Source organism: Canis lupus, chromosome 13 (genome assembly GCF_048164855.1).
Source record: "Canis lupus baileyi chromosome 13, mCanLup2.hap1, whole genome shotgun sequence".
NCBI lineage: Eukaryota > Metazoa > Chordata > Mammalia > Carnivora > Canidae > Canis > Canis lupus.
Window position 1 is genome coordinate 60,145,332 of NC_132850.1, and position 17,355 is coordinate 60,162,686.

A 17,355-nucleotide genomic window follows, 5' to 3' on the forward strand; every position below is an offset into this window, starting at 1 on the left:
ATAGAAAAATTACTATGAGCAGAGGTTCTGAAAACAGATTTCTTAGATTCAAATCTTGACTTCACCACTAACTCTCTTGACATTATTTACTCATTCTAAACCTCAGATTCTTCATGAAATGAAAACAGTAATAATAATTTTTATCTATATTAAGTGAATCAGTATGTGCAAAGTACTTAGACTTTTACCCAGATTACTATTATGTATACTATTATTACTATTAGTATTACTATTAATACTAACACTACTAATACTATCACTATGTTGACACGGCCATATGGGTTCCAAGGAGGGAGCTTTGACAGGAGGTAAGATTAGTAGCTGAGAAGTTGGTTAGAAGAACAGATGGATATACTTAAAAAAAAAAAAGATTTTAACTATTTATTTAGAGAACTAAGAGAGGGGTATAGAGAGAGAGAGAGAGAGAATCTCAAGCAGACCCTGTGCCAAGCAGAGTCCAACACAGGGCTGGATCTCATGACCTTGAGATCATGACCTGAGCTAAAATCAAGAATAGGGACACTTAACTGAATGAGCCACCCAGGCGCTCCAAGAACAGAGAAATGAAAATTCTCCTCCTGGCTCCATGTTGGGATACAAAAGAATGAATAAAAATTCCTACTGGAGTTAGCTTAAAAGGGAAGTGGATTCCTTAAGAAAGACTCGGGTATCAACTATGGGTCATACATTTTTAAAACTATTGAAAACATTTAGCAAATATTTTCTTGAATAGTAGGAGAATTTATAAATAAGTAAAATTCCCAGTAACCAAAAATAAAGAGTGTGCTAAAAGTTATAGAGCTAAGTCCTTGTTGATACTTTAGCTGACTCTCGGGGATTTTGCAGACAGTTTAATGGCCATGTAGGTATGGAAGACAATGCTTTGGGGCCACCTGAGGCAAAGTGTGATCCCCAGCAGCTACAGGATAAATTAAAGGGGGATTAGAAAATAAACCTGAAAAAAAAAAAAAAAAAGAAAAGGAAAGAAATCTGCTTATAGGAAAAGGGAAGTGAAATTAAAGCAGGTCTATCTTGACCTGACATCTTGATGAGGGGGGAAATTAAAAGTTCTCAAAGAACTCAAAATCACAAGCAACTCAGAGTTCCAAATTACCATCTACGTGTAACTCAAATAAGAATCTAAGATATTAGCAACAAATTGTACTATCATACGAGTTAATTCCTGAATCACCTGCTAGTAGTAAGCAAACATGCTGAGTGTGGAGCTCAACCCAGGTCTTGATCTCAAGACCCTGAGATCATGACCCAAGCTCAAACCAAGATGTAGATGCTCAACTGATTGAGCCATCCAGGTGCCCTCAGGATATACTCTTCAAACTGGATATCTCATAGGATTTCCACAGATGAAAGCAACAAAATACAGTCACGATTCTAAGTCACAAAGTGCACAGTAAGACAAACCCCAGTGAAAAAGAGTCACGGGAAACAACAAATAGCTGAATTAGAATTTTGTCAAACTCTAGAAAATAAAAATATTGGCTATACATGAAAAATGCAAATTATACATTTGAAAATACTAGAGGAAACTGAAAACATGAAAAAAGAATATACCATTATATGATAGATTTTATAGGAAAATACAATTTCTTGGTATGAAACATAATCAAATTCAAAAAAAATTAAGGGATTCAGCATGTTTAGATGAAACTGATGCAATACTTAATACATTAGGAAATAGATCTATGCATCTCTTTACAACAGATTGCAGAAAATAGGAGTAGGAAAAAATATGACAACTTAAAAGTAATATGAAAGGGAAGAAATTTTTAAAAATTCAGAAGAAAGCAAACAAAACAAACCAAAACAAAAATAATGAGTAGGGGAGGAAATATTCAAGAGAAAAACAACACATATCACCAGATTCGGGAAGCTTCACAAGTTCCAAGCATAATAAAGAAGCAAATCACTGCTAAACACATTGAAATGAAACTGGTAAACAACCAAAAGAAAAAAAAAATTAAAATTAAAGGAGGAAAGCACATCGATAATTGCAATTATAGAGAGAAAACTTTTAAAAACTATATCTACAGTTGAGTAACACTCTTGGACAAATAAAACTTAAAAAATTTGTCACCAATATTTTTACCGAAGTAAGTTCTAAAGAATGCTCTCCTGGGACAGAAAAAATGAACATAGATAAAATAAAATAATAAGAATGACTAAGTCAGAAAAAAACCTGAAATGTGGAATTAAGATACTGGAAAAAAAATAGCATTAAATAGTAACACACAGTGATCTCACTTAACTGATTCTAAGACTCATACGTTACTCAGATCGAGGAAAAAAGTCAGTGATTAACTTTCAACTATATGTTTTTTAAGAAATTGTATATATACATATTAATAGTAGCAACTAAGGGAGAGAGGAGAGAAAAAGAAGTAGAAGAAAAGAATGAAAGGAGGTAGGAAGGGAAAGAGAAAGAGAGAAAGAAAAAGAAATAAAAGGCATATCTTCCAATAAATAAATAAACCAGGTAAACAAAATAGCAGGAATCACACTATATAAAATGGTGTAAAGTCATGTTTTAAAAATAATCACAAGTAGATAAATAGAAAGGATTAGCAACAAGTGTTTTACTAGTTACTCACCCAAGACAAGAAAGAAGATATAGTAGGACAAAAAAGAAAAACAACCAAAGAAGAACACAAATAGCTACATTAGGCAAAAACAGACGTGAGGGTAAAGTGAACATTATTAGAGATAGAAAGTTTACATGATAATTGTATTATTAACTATTATTGGTATTCCAAAATAGATAAAGTGACAATAGAATGGATACCAAAAAAAAAAAAAAAACAGAAACAAAATACAAAAAAATCCCTTTCATGATGGAAGATATTAATACACTTTTCCCTGTAAGTGATCCAATAAATAAACCAAAAGGCACATAATTAAAAAGTCTTTAAAAATTAAGCAAACACGTTCTCCCAAAAATCAAATATATAAAACTGCACTCTCAAATTTGAGAATGCACAGTTACATGTAACATTAACAAATAACGACCATGTAATAAGACACAAAACATATTAAGTACTTGATGATTTTCAGACTAAAATTGTTTTAGAATTAAACAGTTAAAATAGAATTTGCCAAAAGATGACAAATAGTCAATACAAAAGCAAGCAGTTTCCATACTGGAAAATGTAGGATTGGGGAGGAATAATAACAAGGAGGCAATAAAAAATCAGAAATCCAGTAAGGGAGGTACCCAGTGTCTGCTTTTAGGACGTAAACAAGATTATGGAGTGAGAGACAGAGCTGGAACAGCCTCATGTTAAACATCCCAGTTCAGCACAAGGTATTTGGTATCAGAAGTGACTTCTGGATCTGGACAATTTCTAGGATTATCTATTGAAAAGTGGTTTACTTGTGTAAGGTAGTTAGTGATGGGTGACATTGTCAGGAGTGTGGGAACTCATCTGAAATGTGCATTTCATGGTGTGAATCCTCAATGTGTGAATGAGTGAGCTCAGGGGGAAAACAGGAAGCTATATTTTGGGGTGCATAGATTGTGAGTATCATGGTTGCAGCAGTGTCTGTCTTACAGCTGAAATGAAGAGTCATTAAGTCCATTTTTCTATTCACTATCAAAGGATGAGAAGTTCTGGGTTTTCAGAAGAGTTAGGATTTCTTTTTGTCCTGAGTGTATGACTGTACACTAAAAATATAAGCTTCATATATCCCCAAAGTGCATAAATAAAGTCACAATTTCATGCTTCCTTTGACCATCATTTATTTGTTTTTAGTCTTATGTCTTTCCTTGTTATGTTTTAAGACTATACTTGTACCATATCTGATTTTGATGTACCATGCAACAGGAAAGCATGGGATATACTATTAAAGCTCCCTACTACTCTGAGAAGCACAAACTAACACTGAAAGGATTTTTTTGGAGCAAACCAGATTCATCACAAGACTTTACATTTGTTAGAAATGAGGCAGATATGTAATAAACGGTATTTCAAATAAAACAGACCTCTTTTATTGCAGAGAATAGCATATATTATAATGCAACTCCCTACATTATTCTGGCATATAGCATTCCCTAAAAAACAATAAAACAAAAATATCAGTCCTGGGCACATATAACACATATAATTTTAAAATTATGGTGGAATATCTAAACCTAAATATGTAGCACAGCAGCTGTACATGTTCAAATACAATATCCACAAATACCTAAGGCTCAAACTTACAGTCTAGTCCTTGAAAAGCCCGCAATTTTATATTTTAGAATGAGAACTGGCTTAGATACACTGTCTCCAATAGATAGCAATGATAGATTTGAAATGAGATATTTTAACCTCCCTATATTAAATTATAAAATAGTGTATTTTGTAAGTTGAAGTTATTTCTATTAATTAGCTTGAGAATTTAAAGATTTATTGTCATTGCCCAGTGGATAATTATTTCCATGAATTTGGGATTCTTAGCAGATAGTGGGGCTTTTACTGAACAACTTCAAATCTGTGTTTTATAAGTTGATTTTCAAGTATATAATACCATAAAGACTTTAAAACTTTATAAAGCCATTAATCACTTATATTAACATTTTTGCAAATAACTGCTTCCTTAAAAGAATAGTTCTATATTTTTATTTATTTATTTATTTATTTATTTTTTTTTTTAAAAGAATAGTTTTAAAGATTGGTATGTGATTTGTGATTGGGGGGCAAGTGTCCAAAGTAAGGAAATATCTTGCCATTAATAAAAAATATTTTAAATTTAAAATTAATAAAACATCCAAAAATGTTTAAAGTTGAATAAATAGCAAAGGTGACTTTTTTGCTTTAAAAAAGTATCCATTTTTTGAAGAAGCAGCACAGCCTTTGTAGGATAAGAAATTAGGACCTCCCATACTCCGACAATTTTTTAAAAAAGATTTATCCATCCGTTTGAGAGAGAGAGAGAGAGAGCACATACAGGAGCAGAGGGAAGGGATGAGGGAAAGGGACAGAATCTCAAACCGACTCCCTGTGGAGCCTGAGATCAGGACCTGACCTAAATCAAGAGTCAGCTGCTTAACAGACTGGGCCACTCAGCGACCCTACTCTGACAATTTATATAGCAATGTCCTCATCTGCAAAATGTGGAGAATAGTAATGCCTACTTCATGGAGTTCTTATGTGGATTAAGAGTTAATGCTTGAGGTGCATGGGTGGCTCAATCTGTTGTTGCCAGCTGTCGATTTCTGCACAAGTCATGATCCAGGTCCGGATATCGAGGCCGCCCCTGGCCCCACACTGGACGTGGAGCCTGCTTAAGATTCTCTCTCTTCTTCTCCTTCTGCCCCTCCCCAACCCCTTTTGCATGTACACACACATGCATGCTCTCTCTCTTTCTGGTTAAACAACAACAACAAAGACTTAATGCTGAAAAAGCTCTAAATTGTCTCTAGCAAATAGTAAATATTTAAATTAATGCCAGATGTAATAATGCGCAGGGTGTTCTGTTTGTCATGTTTTTAAAATAGTCTCTTTCTATATAAAAAAAAAAACTATAAAAGCTCTCTTGTGATGCTTGAACATTCTGTATTATGTTTGTGGTGGCGATCCCATGAATCTTGAGGAATAAAATTGCATAGAACTACACAAACACACAGACACAGAGACACACAGACACACAGACACACACACACACACACACACACACACACAAACACCCCGCAACCGTGTGCAGGTATAAACCAGTGAAACCTGATTAAGGTCCATAGGTTGAACTGATGGTGTAAAATATTACCATGGGGGGTAGGGAACAGCTGAAGGGTCGATGTGAACTACTCCATACTACTGCAGCAATCTGCTATGATTTGATAATTTGCAAAATAAAAAGTTAGAAACATTCAAGCTCTAGAAAAGTTTCCTGAAAGTGCCATTTTATGACCAATCCCACAAACTCATCCCCAGTTGTCCACACCATCAGAGCTGGCACCTTTAAGGAGTAAGCAGGGAAGACTACAGAAATTGAAGAGCTGAGTGAAAAATGAAAATGCAGGGTCTCTTGTTCAAAACTGCTAATTATCTCAAGATGGCAACAGCAAAGCACTGGACCAGGTGTGGAGCCCTTCCAAAGGCGGAGCCCTGTGCAACAGCCTATATATTATATATAGGTCACAGGACCAAGAAGCTGCCTCTGGGAACTAGAGACACTGATTTTCAAGTCAATTTTGTTAAATCAGTAAATCAAAAAGTAAGTTTATTCCTGGATGTAATGAAAATACATGGATTTGCCTGAAACTTCTTGAGCTTCTAACTAAAACTACACAGCAAGGGGCACCTGGGTGGCTCTGTCGGTTGAGCACCTGACTCCTGGTTTCAGCCCAGGTCATGATGTCAGGGTGCTGGGACTGAGCTCTGAGTCAGGCTCCTCACTTAGTCGGGAGTCTGCTTGAGATTCTCTCTCTCCTTTGCCCTCTTCCCCTCTCCCCCCTCACTCTTTCTCTTTCTAAAATAAATGCATCTTTAAAATAAGACTGAAAGCAAATATTTATCCAGGAGATAAAGACATAAAGTGCAGACCACCTCCACTGTGCTCTAAAACTTACAGGATGTTTTTATAAATATTAACCAAAGCAGCTCAGCCAGAAGCACTAACTACTGCAGTTGGGTCCACTGGACCCCTAAGAACTTCTATCTATCATCTATCTATCATCTATCTATCATCTATCTATCTATCTATCTATCTATCTATCTAAAGATTTTATTTATCTGAGAGAGAGGGAGATGGGGAGAGAAAGCATGAGTGGGGGGCGGTGCAAAGGAAAAGAGAAGTAGGCTCCCCATGGAGCAGGAAGCCTCATGTGGGGCTCAGTCCCAGGACCCAGGGATCAGGACCCGAGCTGAAGGCAGATGCGAAATTGACTGAGCCACTCAGGTGTCCCCCCACCTTTTAAAGATCATATTTATTTATTTGAGAGAGAGAGAGAGAAAGGTAGAGATGCCAAAAACTATATCGAAAGACAAAGGGTATGGTAGTTGTAGTCCTTTCAAAAAATTTGAAAACCCTATACAGGAACAGATTTAGATAACAAATATTTGATAATATCTTTAAAAAGTAATAATACACCAATAAAGCCTCCTGTGCTGGTAGTTTTCTTTGGGCATTCTCCTCACCTTGTTTATTTTTCCATCTTGAAACTGACCTCAGATGGCTCTGATTTTACGCTCATTCCTGTTGTAATCCAGACGTGCTCTTCAACAGCTTGTTCAGTTATCCGACCTACCAGACCTACCACTCAACACCGGGTGCTTAAAATGAAAATATTTAAAATACTTTACTAGATAGGTAAACCTACTTTGGATTATCCCCAATTCTGAGACATGCATGCAAACCCAAGAATATAAGTGAACTTATTTTCAAGTATCATTACTAGCAAAAGTAGTAACTCCCACTCAATTTTTTTTTTCCTAGCAGCAGTGAATTTCAAATCCACCCCAGAAGTACCCCTTTTAAAGATATAAACTTCACACCACTATACAGGACTAAATGAAATGTCAGAAGACACACAAATGAATATACAATCACTTAACTAATTTACAAGGTTCAATTCACTGTGAAATTTACTATAAGGGCTAAATCACTTTGAACACCATCTAAGAGACATTTAGTTCCAGAAGCATCAAGAGCTTGAGTTTATGCAATCCAAAGACAACTTATTAACAGGCTGAAGTACATAAAATTTCACTTCTGTAAGTGTTCATTTACTAAATACATAAGGCATATGTAGGAGATATCAGTCAAAATTTTAAAATTATTCATCTCTGTCTAATTTCCTTAAAATGGGCCAAAATCATAAATAATGTTTATTAAATTAGATAAATGACTTGCTTATTTCATAATGTTTAACATTTCCTTTCAAAATGACCTCCCATAACCCGTCTAATCACATTAAACGTTTATAGAAAAATTTTGTCAATGACCATACACTGTAGAAAAATGGCAGAAAATCTATTTATATTTTTGTAAATGTGTGTGTTTGCGGGCATGTGCATGAACTAATTGGGTTTTTCAGAAAGCAGCATTTATAGCAACATCGTTTAGGAGGAAACAAGTGGCCCTGGATCTGGTTCATTTTAAATGTACAGGCAATAAATTAAGTAAAAAATACCTAGACATGCTGCAAGTATATACTGTATACATTTTTGCTTGTTAATGAATATATAAATTTATTTTCATCACTTTTGCCTGATATAGCTTTCCTTTTAAATATACCATGATTAATTTAACCAGTATCCTACTGAAAAATACTTTAAGTTCCAATTTTTCACTGATATAAGCTTCCCCAATACATCTTTATAACCACGCCTTTACACATTTGCCCATTATTAGCTGAAGATAAACTGCTGGAAGTGGATTACTGGAACAAAGGCCATGAACTTTGAAGACATTTGATGATAAATGAGAGAAAAGAAAGTTTATGGTTTGGTGCTGCAATCTTCAACAGTGTTCTGCAGCATTTATAATAGAATTTTGCAGGTAAAAATCATATCTCACATTTTTATTTGATTTGCTTTTGTCTGTTAGAAGTGTGGTCAAACACATGACATGTGTTTACTTGCCTTTAAATGCTCTCTTTTCTAATTAATCTATTTCATATCATTTCTCCTTGATCACACATAAACTTTTCATGTTTATTTGTAAAATCTCACGTGTTAAATATACTGAACTCAACATTCACCTGTGATACTCGCAGTGATGCACTTGCTTTCTTTAGTTTTTCTTGTCTTTGACTTCCTCTCTTGCATTTTGTGGATAGTAGCTTTTCCTGTCCGATCTACCACTTTTATTCTTTATGTATTTTTAATTTTGGTGTTTGCTCAGGAAGTAATTCTATAGCATAGTAATAATAACAAAAATACAACAAGAACTTTGCTAATAATTGTGCTATTTTATTTTGCATTTTATAAATACTCTATTTGGGGGATTTATTGATTGATTGATTGTAGGCAGGCTCCATGCTGTGGAGCTCAACATGGGGCTTGAACTCTCAATCCTGAGATCAAGACCTGAGAGGATCAAGAGTTGGATGCTTAACCAACTGAGTCACCCAGATGCCCCTAAATACTCTTGTTTTAACTTTGATTCACATTGAACTCATTTCGATAAAGTTGAGAAAAAAGGGTCTAACTTTGGTTTAGATCCAAGTATCTAAAAATTGCCACAGTTTCATTTTTGAATATGTGATTATTTTACTATTAATGTCAGACTTGTGGTTTGTAGATTCTCATCTCTGTTTCTTTGATCTCAGCTTTTATTCAGGGGCCAACATCACACTGGCTTAATATTATTAGGGCAAGTTCCTTCTCATTTCTCCACTCATACACAATAGGCTACACAAGTCATCTTGGCAGAGAGAGATTCTTCTTGCTTAGCATATCTTCTGAGAGATGGAAATATCAGATTTTAAGATATTCTTTTTATCAGAGCAATTCTAAAATTCCAATCATGTGGGACTCAATCTTATAATAACACAAACTTTTCCTAAATTAATTTCTGATTTAAACACATGTCTGATCAATATAAATGGACTATTTAGATTAAATTGAATTCTAATATTCATATAGGGAAGCCTGGGTAGCTCAGCGGTTGAGCGCCTGCCTTTGGCCCAGGGCCTGATCCTGGAGTATCAGGATCGAGTTCCCACATCAGGCTCCCTGCATGGAGCCTACTTTTCCCTCTGCCTATGTCTCTGCTACACTCTCTCTCTCTGTGTCTCTCATGAATGAATAAATAAAAATATTTAAAAAAATATTATTCATATAAAAACATGCTAATATAAATACTGTATCTTTTACAAAAAAACGTGTTTAGTGCAGGGATAAAAAAAGTTAATTGTAGAAAAACATTTAGAAAGATGCTGTGGACTCTAACCACGGATGACAATAAATCATCTCAAGAACTCAGACTCAGCCTCTAATTATAAAAACCTCAGTAGTAAAGTGCACCTGTGTGCCTCAGTTGGTTAAACCTCTGACTTTTGATTTAGGCTCAGGTCATGATCTCAGGGTTGTGAGATAGGGCCCAGAGTCCAGCTCTGCTCAGCCCAGGAGTCTGCTTGATATTCTCTTTCTGCCCCTCCCCCTGGCTCGCTCGCTCTCTCTCTCTCTCTCTCTCATTCTCTCTAACAAATAAATAAAATCTTGGAAAAAAAAAAAACATCAGTTAAAGTTATCCAAAAATATGGAATTAGTTTGTATAATTTTTACCTGGCTTCAGATAGATCACTTGGAAACAAGATTACATTAATTGAGGAACTTATTCCCCCTAAAGATAAATTAAAATTTTCAGAGCAAAAATTACCATTTAAGATAAATTATCAGATGAGGAGTCAGAGGTCTAGAGAATTTAAGTGACTTTCTCCAGGGCACAAAACTATTTAAGTACTCCACAGGGAGCAGGAACCAATTCCCTAAATCCAGGTGCAATTTCTATTGCTCTTTCCAGGTCCTTTCTACTTGATTTTTTATATTACTTTTTTTTTTTTCCACTGGTTTTATTACAGTCATGCTGAGAGCAAGTTTTTTTTTTTTTTTTTTTTTTTTTCCTCACCAAGATAATTCAGATATAGTGGGGAAAGAGGGTAGAATCATGTGTGATTAAATGCCTTGGGTACTATGATAGTGCTATTATAATTGCTTGCTAGATATTAAAACATTTTCCAGTGAAAAATAGAACCTTGGGGAACTAGAAGGCCAATCATAAAGAAGGCTGATGAATTCTCTTGAGGAATATATTAAGAAGACATCCCACTGTGCTCATATATCAATACCTTGAATTCCCTTAAAGTACATTTCCAGTACAGTAATTGATCAGTTTCCATCAATTATAATTTCAACAACAGAAAAATAAGTAAATTAAGTGTAGCATATATGTTTTCAATAATGCTGTGCAGTTTCTAAGATTATGTTTTGAAAAAATATTTAATGGTACAGGGAAATATTTTTGATAAAAACCTTAAATGGTATAATATTATATAGTATGATTTATTCTTCAAAGCATGTGTGGGTATATATATATATGCACATATTTATGTATACAAGCAGAAACATACAGGAGATTGGTAATCTTGGAAATTTCTAAGTATTTCCTTGTTGAGTCCCTTTTGTTTTTTTGTTTTCTCGGTTTCATAATTGCATGTATCTTCTAATCAAGAAAAATAATGAAAAATATTTCCTCAGATGTGTTATAGCAGGGCTGGAATAATACTCTGACAGTGCTTTTATATTTGAATAATACTTTAAAGTTAGAAGTTTTCATATATGCCATATATTCCAGAATTGAAAAAAGATTAATCTTTTTACAAATGGCACTGTCATTGCTCTAGGTAAATCAGCTAAGTCTTAGGCAATGAATTGAAAACAATAAAAAAATAAATTTAGTCTAAATAGGAGAAATGAGATCTGAATTAAGAGAGATGGTTTAGCAGTGCATAGTTCAAACACTAGGAAAATAAAAATCCTCCTCTCATTGTATAAAAATTTTGCATAATCGGTTTATTTTTAACTGCCGTAAATGATGGAATTCAGGTTTTTTTAAAGCAGATTCAGTGAATGCAATAATCTGGGTAATCCTTAATAATCATCATCATAATCACTAGACCTTAAACCAATTAAAATATTAATAAGTAAATAGAAAATAAATCAGAAAACCCAGTGCTAACACAGACTTCAGGGGAGTTGGATTCTTATCAACGTATATTAACATAGTCCAGAAAGTAATTCTCTTAAGGAAAATAATTGCTTCCTTGTTGCATCAATCTCATGTGATTTGGGGGATAATTAAATGAGGCGATGCATATAAATTGCTTATCAAAGTACCTAGCACATAAGTATTCAGCTCAATACATTAGGCTATCTCTAGAATTATCATCAGTATTATTATCCCTGTGCATGGGTAGTCACTATACTATTTTTGCTCAAGCCACAATAATCTTGGTTGTTGTTTCATATGAAACTTGGTTGAGGAATGAATCATGCAAGATAGACTGTATCAATATACACATTATTTATCTCAGCAGATTTCGGTTCTGAAGTATCATTTTCCATGTGTTTCAGCTTTCTTCTTCTTTTTTTCTGTGTGTTTATTTTCTATTCAATCATGCATTTGAACTCAAGAGAAATCTAAGACAGAAAAGAGACAACTTGTGTTCCTCTCCACCATGAGCTGAATATTCCCTAAAGAAAGCAAACTAAAACAATCTCAGGAATTTGCAAATCTTTTAAGGATTTGAACTAAAAGAAATAATGTTTATTTTATTTAATGCCCATTTTAATTGCCTACCAGAAAACTATCTTATCTAGTTTCCAAGTTCCCAAATATCAATATGACACCTCCCAATCTGAGTGAACTCTTGTCCGTATGTCATATCATTATATCCAGATGTACCCTTGATAGTCCTGCCATAATATTCAATTTGTCCAGAATATATATATATATATATATATATATATATATATATATATATATTTAAATCTACCTTCTGCCTTATAGTTTTTTTTTAATATGTCCACAAATTATTTAACTCACTTTCTATCAATAGGTAGAGCTTAACTTTAACTCTTTTTATCAATAGGTGGAGCTTAACTCCCATCCCCGTAGTGTGGACAGTAACTCAGTGATTGGCTTCTAATGAATAAAATATGGAGGAAATAACATTGTGTTATTGCATCCTAGGATGCAAAATATACGAATTGCAAAAAAAAAAAAAAAAAAAAAAAAGGTTAATTAGATTTTATCACAATTAAAATTCATGGAAATGCACACTTAAAAAAGTGAATTTTACTGTATGTAATTATTCCATATATCTTAGTCTATTTGGGCTGCTCTGACATAAACATCATAAACTAGGTAGCTTATAAACAACAAACACTTACTTCTCACAAACCTGGAGGCTAGAAAGTCCAAGTTCATGGTTCGAGCAGATTCAGTAACTGGCAAGGACCTACTTCCTGGTTCTGGTACCTTTTCGTTGTGTCCTCACATGGCAGGAGGATCAAGGGGGCTCTCTAGCGCTTCTTTTATAGAGGAACTAATCCCATTTATGAGGGTCTACTCTCATGACCTAATCACCTTCCAGTGGATCCACCTTCTACTCCTATCACCTTGGGGGTTAGGGTTTCTATATATAAATTTTAACAGGAGGCGGGACATATTTAGACCATAGACCCATGATAAACCTAACCTAACAAAAACCATATAAATTCCAGGTTAAGGATCTTTTCAATGCTGTTACTGATCTCTAGTCTTATTACATCCTGATGAAAAAGTGTCGTTTATAATAATTTCATTATATTAAACTTATTTTCCTTCTGTTTTTAATATTGGATACATGTAATAAATGTTCCATTTGCTCTTGACATAAAATGTTATTATCAGGGTGTAATATTTGATATTTCTCCATATTATATACTCGATATTGATTAGATCTTCTATATGCGTATTTATTTGTCCACTTAGGATTTTTTAACTCAAACTAGAAAAAACTGTGAAATTCCCTAATGTTTTTCTTCTGTTTCTCTCTGAATATCTTTTAGAAAAAGGTAGGTAGTAACTGTGTTACTTTGTACATACATATTATTATGTATGGGTTACACCTTTATTGGTTTTCCTCTTTATTGTAAATTGCATCACTTTGTATCCTAAAGAAGCTTCTTTGTCTACTTTAAGGTATTGAGGGCTGGGACATCTGCAGTGGCTCAGTGGTTGAGCAACTGCCTTTGGCTTAGGTCATGATCCCGGGGTCCTGGGCTCTAGTCCCACATCGGGCTCCCCGCAGGAGCCTGTTTCTCCCTCTGCTTGTGTCTCTGCCTCTCTGTCTCTCTCATGAATAAATAACATATTGAGGCCTGGATCCTACCTTGTTTGAGAAGACTGAAAATCTCTTCAGTATTTCCACTTGTCTTCTATCTTTTTGCCTCTCTCTCTCCCAATCTCTCTCTCAACCTCATCTATTTCTCTTTTTTTATCTCTATCTCTCTCTTCTTCCTCTCCGTCATTTCTGAATCATATTTTTAAAACAGGTGTCTCCCATGTTTTATAGCACAGTTGCATCTTGTTCTGGAAACAAATCTTTCACTAATCTGTTACTTTCACTAGCTTTGCCTTTTAGTGGGCTTTTAAATCAATTTATAGTTATTGATATGTCTGATATGACCATGCTCAACACTGCCATATTGTCTTATTTTATACTTGCTATGTCTATGACTTCATAATTAATTTTAGAGGAGTGGAAAAAGAGTCAGGGGGAGAGGATGGAGGATATATTTGCTTCTTTCTCTAGGGGGGTATATTTTTTCATTATTTTTTTTTAAACAATGAAAATTTTTATTATTGCTCTAGGAGTTACTGTTATTATATCCTTAATTCTTTAATATATCCTTAATTCTTTTTTCCCCTTTAGTTAAGCTACTACTAGTTGGTTTCCACTTTAAAATATTCGAGTTAACTCTCACCCATTATTTCCGTTTTTGTTCTTCTTAACTAAGATTCTACTAGTTGAGTTGACTTTCACCTATTCAACAATCAATAATTTTTTCTACTTTCCTATTTTTTCTTTTCCTTCTATTTCCACTTTTTGGCATATGTGACCTTTATACCTTGTTTTTATCACAAATTCATTTTTGTCTTAGATTTTAATTAATATGCTCATTGATTTTCACTGACAGTTCTTTAGCTAATATTTACATAATCACTTCTAAATTAGATGAAATCCATCCTTTAGTACACTGTTCAAGGAAGTCGCATGCTTACATTGAAAGAGTTTTTACAAGTATTAATCTCTATTTTTTATAGCCTTATAGCCTAGCTATGAAATTATTGACTCATACTTCCTATTTGAATTTAATGAACCATATTCCACTGTTATCTTAATTTTTTCCATTATCTCCTAGATATTTGATCCCAACACGTGTTTGGTTTTATTTTCCCTTAGTAAGTAACTTGCTTCTTTTTGCATGGAGGCCCCATAAATATTTTTCTTCATTTATTTAACATCCAAAACTTTACTAGAATCTTACAGAGCTGATTGTTCAATGTCAGTTTCTCTGCATATACATTAGGTTTGTTCAATTAGTAGTCTCAGGACTTTTCAGAAATTTTCTTGAATCATAGTTTAAAACAATTTCTTTCATGTTCTGTTTTTGTTTGGGATTCCAGTTGTGTATGTCAGGATTTGCTTATCTTCTATATCTTCTGATCCTTTTACTCTCTATTTTATTTTTGTTTCTTGATGCTTTCATTTCTTAATGTCTCTTGCATACATTAACCTTTATTTTCCTTTGGGCATCCTAATTTAATCACCATTTATAAAATGGAATTGTATTTCACTTGTCGTTCTTTACTGAGTTTTGGCAATAATTTGTATTCAAAGTTTTCTGGTTTTGTCCATTTTATATGCACTTTTGACTTAGGAGTTATTTGATTTCTACAAAGGCTGTTCAACATTATTTAATTTATATTGAATACACTAAATTACAGTGTATAGTATATTTTTCTTTGCTTTTTCCTTGATTTATCATAAGCATTTTAATCAGACATACATTTGATTCTCATAATAGTTTTGGGGGATTCCTACTAGTCGCAATCATTATACAAACCTTTGAATTTTTCTAAAATGACCGTAGCAGATATGTCTCCACTGGGAGGAGGCTTAAAGATTCTGCATTCCTTTCTAGGATCTTCATTTGAAAAGATCCTCTTTTAAAATAAAAAAATAAAAAACCGGGATGCCTGTGTGGCTCAGTGGTTGAGCATCTGCCTTTGGCTGAGGGGGTGATCCCAGGGTCCCAGGATCGAGTTCCATGTTGGGCTCCCTGCATGGAGCCTGCCTCTCTCTCCATCTCCCATGAATAAATAAATAAAATCTTTAAAAAATAAAAATAAATAAATAAATAAATAACTTCTTTTGTTGGTGTTTAGTGAAATAAGATTTCATTGAAAGTATCATTTTTTAATAAAGAGGGTATATTTCTGATTCTGTTAACCTCCTCCTGTTTCTGCAGGATTCATAATTTTCTCTACTTAGCAAATTGTTTCTTACAGTAATGCTTTTCCGAGACTATCACTTCTGGTCATGGGCAATTTCAAACCTGTTTCAATGTAGCACCTAGAAAACAGTATGCTGATGTGCCAGCCCTCATTTCCCTTTTAGGTACTACTGCCCTCACAATGGAACTGCCTTTGCTGGTGAATTAATTTTGTTCTGTCTCAGCTAGACCCCTGACACCCTTGATTTTTTTTTTTTTTTTGATCGTCACTGCCTGACTCTACACACTAATGTGAACTCCAGACAAGCTCTTCTTATCTTGAAGGTTAACATCCCTACTTACATGTAACATTTACATCATTCTTTTTGTCTTGCTTATATTTCAGGTGTGAGTTACTGAAGTTTAAATCTCCTCTCCCTTTGTTTGTGTGATTTTTAGAAAATGTGTGGACACATTTGGATTTAGTATGCCTTATTTTTTAAAATTTATTTTGATTTTCCTTACATTTTATAATTACTTTAATTCATTTATTTTATTTTCAGGCTTTTATATGAAATATTAGTATTAATAACATTTTCCCTAAACACATTTTTTTCTGAACAATTTGGGTGGAATATGATTGGGTTTTTCCCCCACTATTTTCATATTACTATTAATTTTCATACGTAAGGGGCAGATTTTAAAATATTTGACTAGCCTTTCTATTTTTCCTCAGTTGAAGAAGTGGCTTGACTTACCTAGTTAGCTAGCAATGGAAATAGGAACTCTAAACTAAAAGTTTTATCAATTCTTTATTGTTGTAAAAATATTAATAACCACCAAAACAGTCTTATAAGTGTAGTATGCTTAATTTGCCATTTTAGACATTCTATTTGTTCAAATATTTCAGAAAGTTCTGATTTCAGTAAACAATTCTGTGAAAGCCACACACTACCAAATCTCAACCAAATTGAAAGGGAAAATTTCAACATCTATTACTATGAAATATAAACTGAATTCTTAATTTAAAAACTCCAAAAAAATAAATAGATAGGCCTAGATAATTTCACTGGAAAATTATTCCAAATACATGTAAAAGAATTAGCAAAAATTACACAAAATTTTCCAGTGTGAAAGAAAAAAAATTCTTGACAATTCATTATAAGGGATCAGATACTACAACCAGACAAAGGCATCACAAGAAAAGAAACCTGGAGAACAATATCTCTTTTGAATACAGATATAAAAATCATCAACAAAACTCTGGCAAACCAAATCCAGCAACATATACAATGACCAAGTGAGATTTATCCCAAACATGGAAAACTGGTCCAGTATTCTAAAATCAAACAAAGGAATAAACCATATAAAC

The 17,355-nt window shown here is 33.7% G+C and overlaps 1 long non-coding RNA gene across 1 annotated transcript in view; it reads left to right on the forward strand.

Moving 5' to 3' along the window:
- LOC140602265 (uncharacterized) overlaps positions 1-17,355 on the forward strand; it is a 61,063-nt gene that overhangs the window by 4,825 nt on the left and 38,883 nt on the right. The window contains exon 2 of the long non-coding RNA XR_012005234.1: positions 8,350-8,496. This is a non-coding gene — a long non-coding RNA (uncharacterized lncRNA). The remainder of the gene's footprint in view (positions 1-8,349; positions 8,497-17,355) is intronic.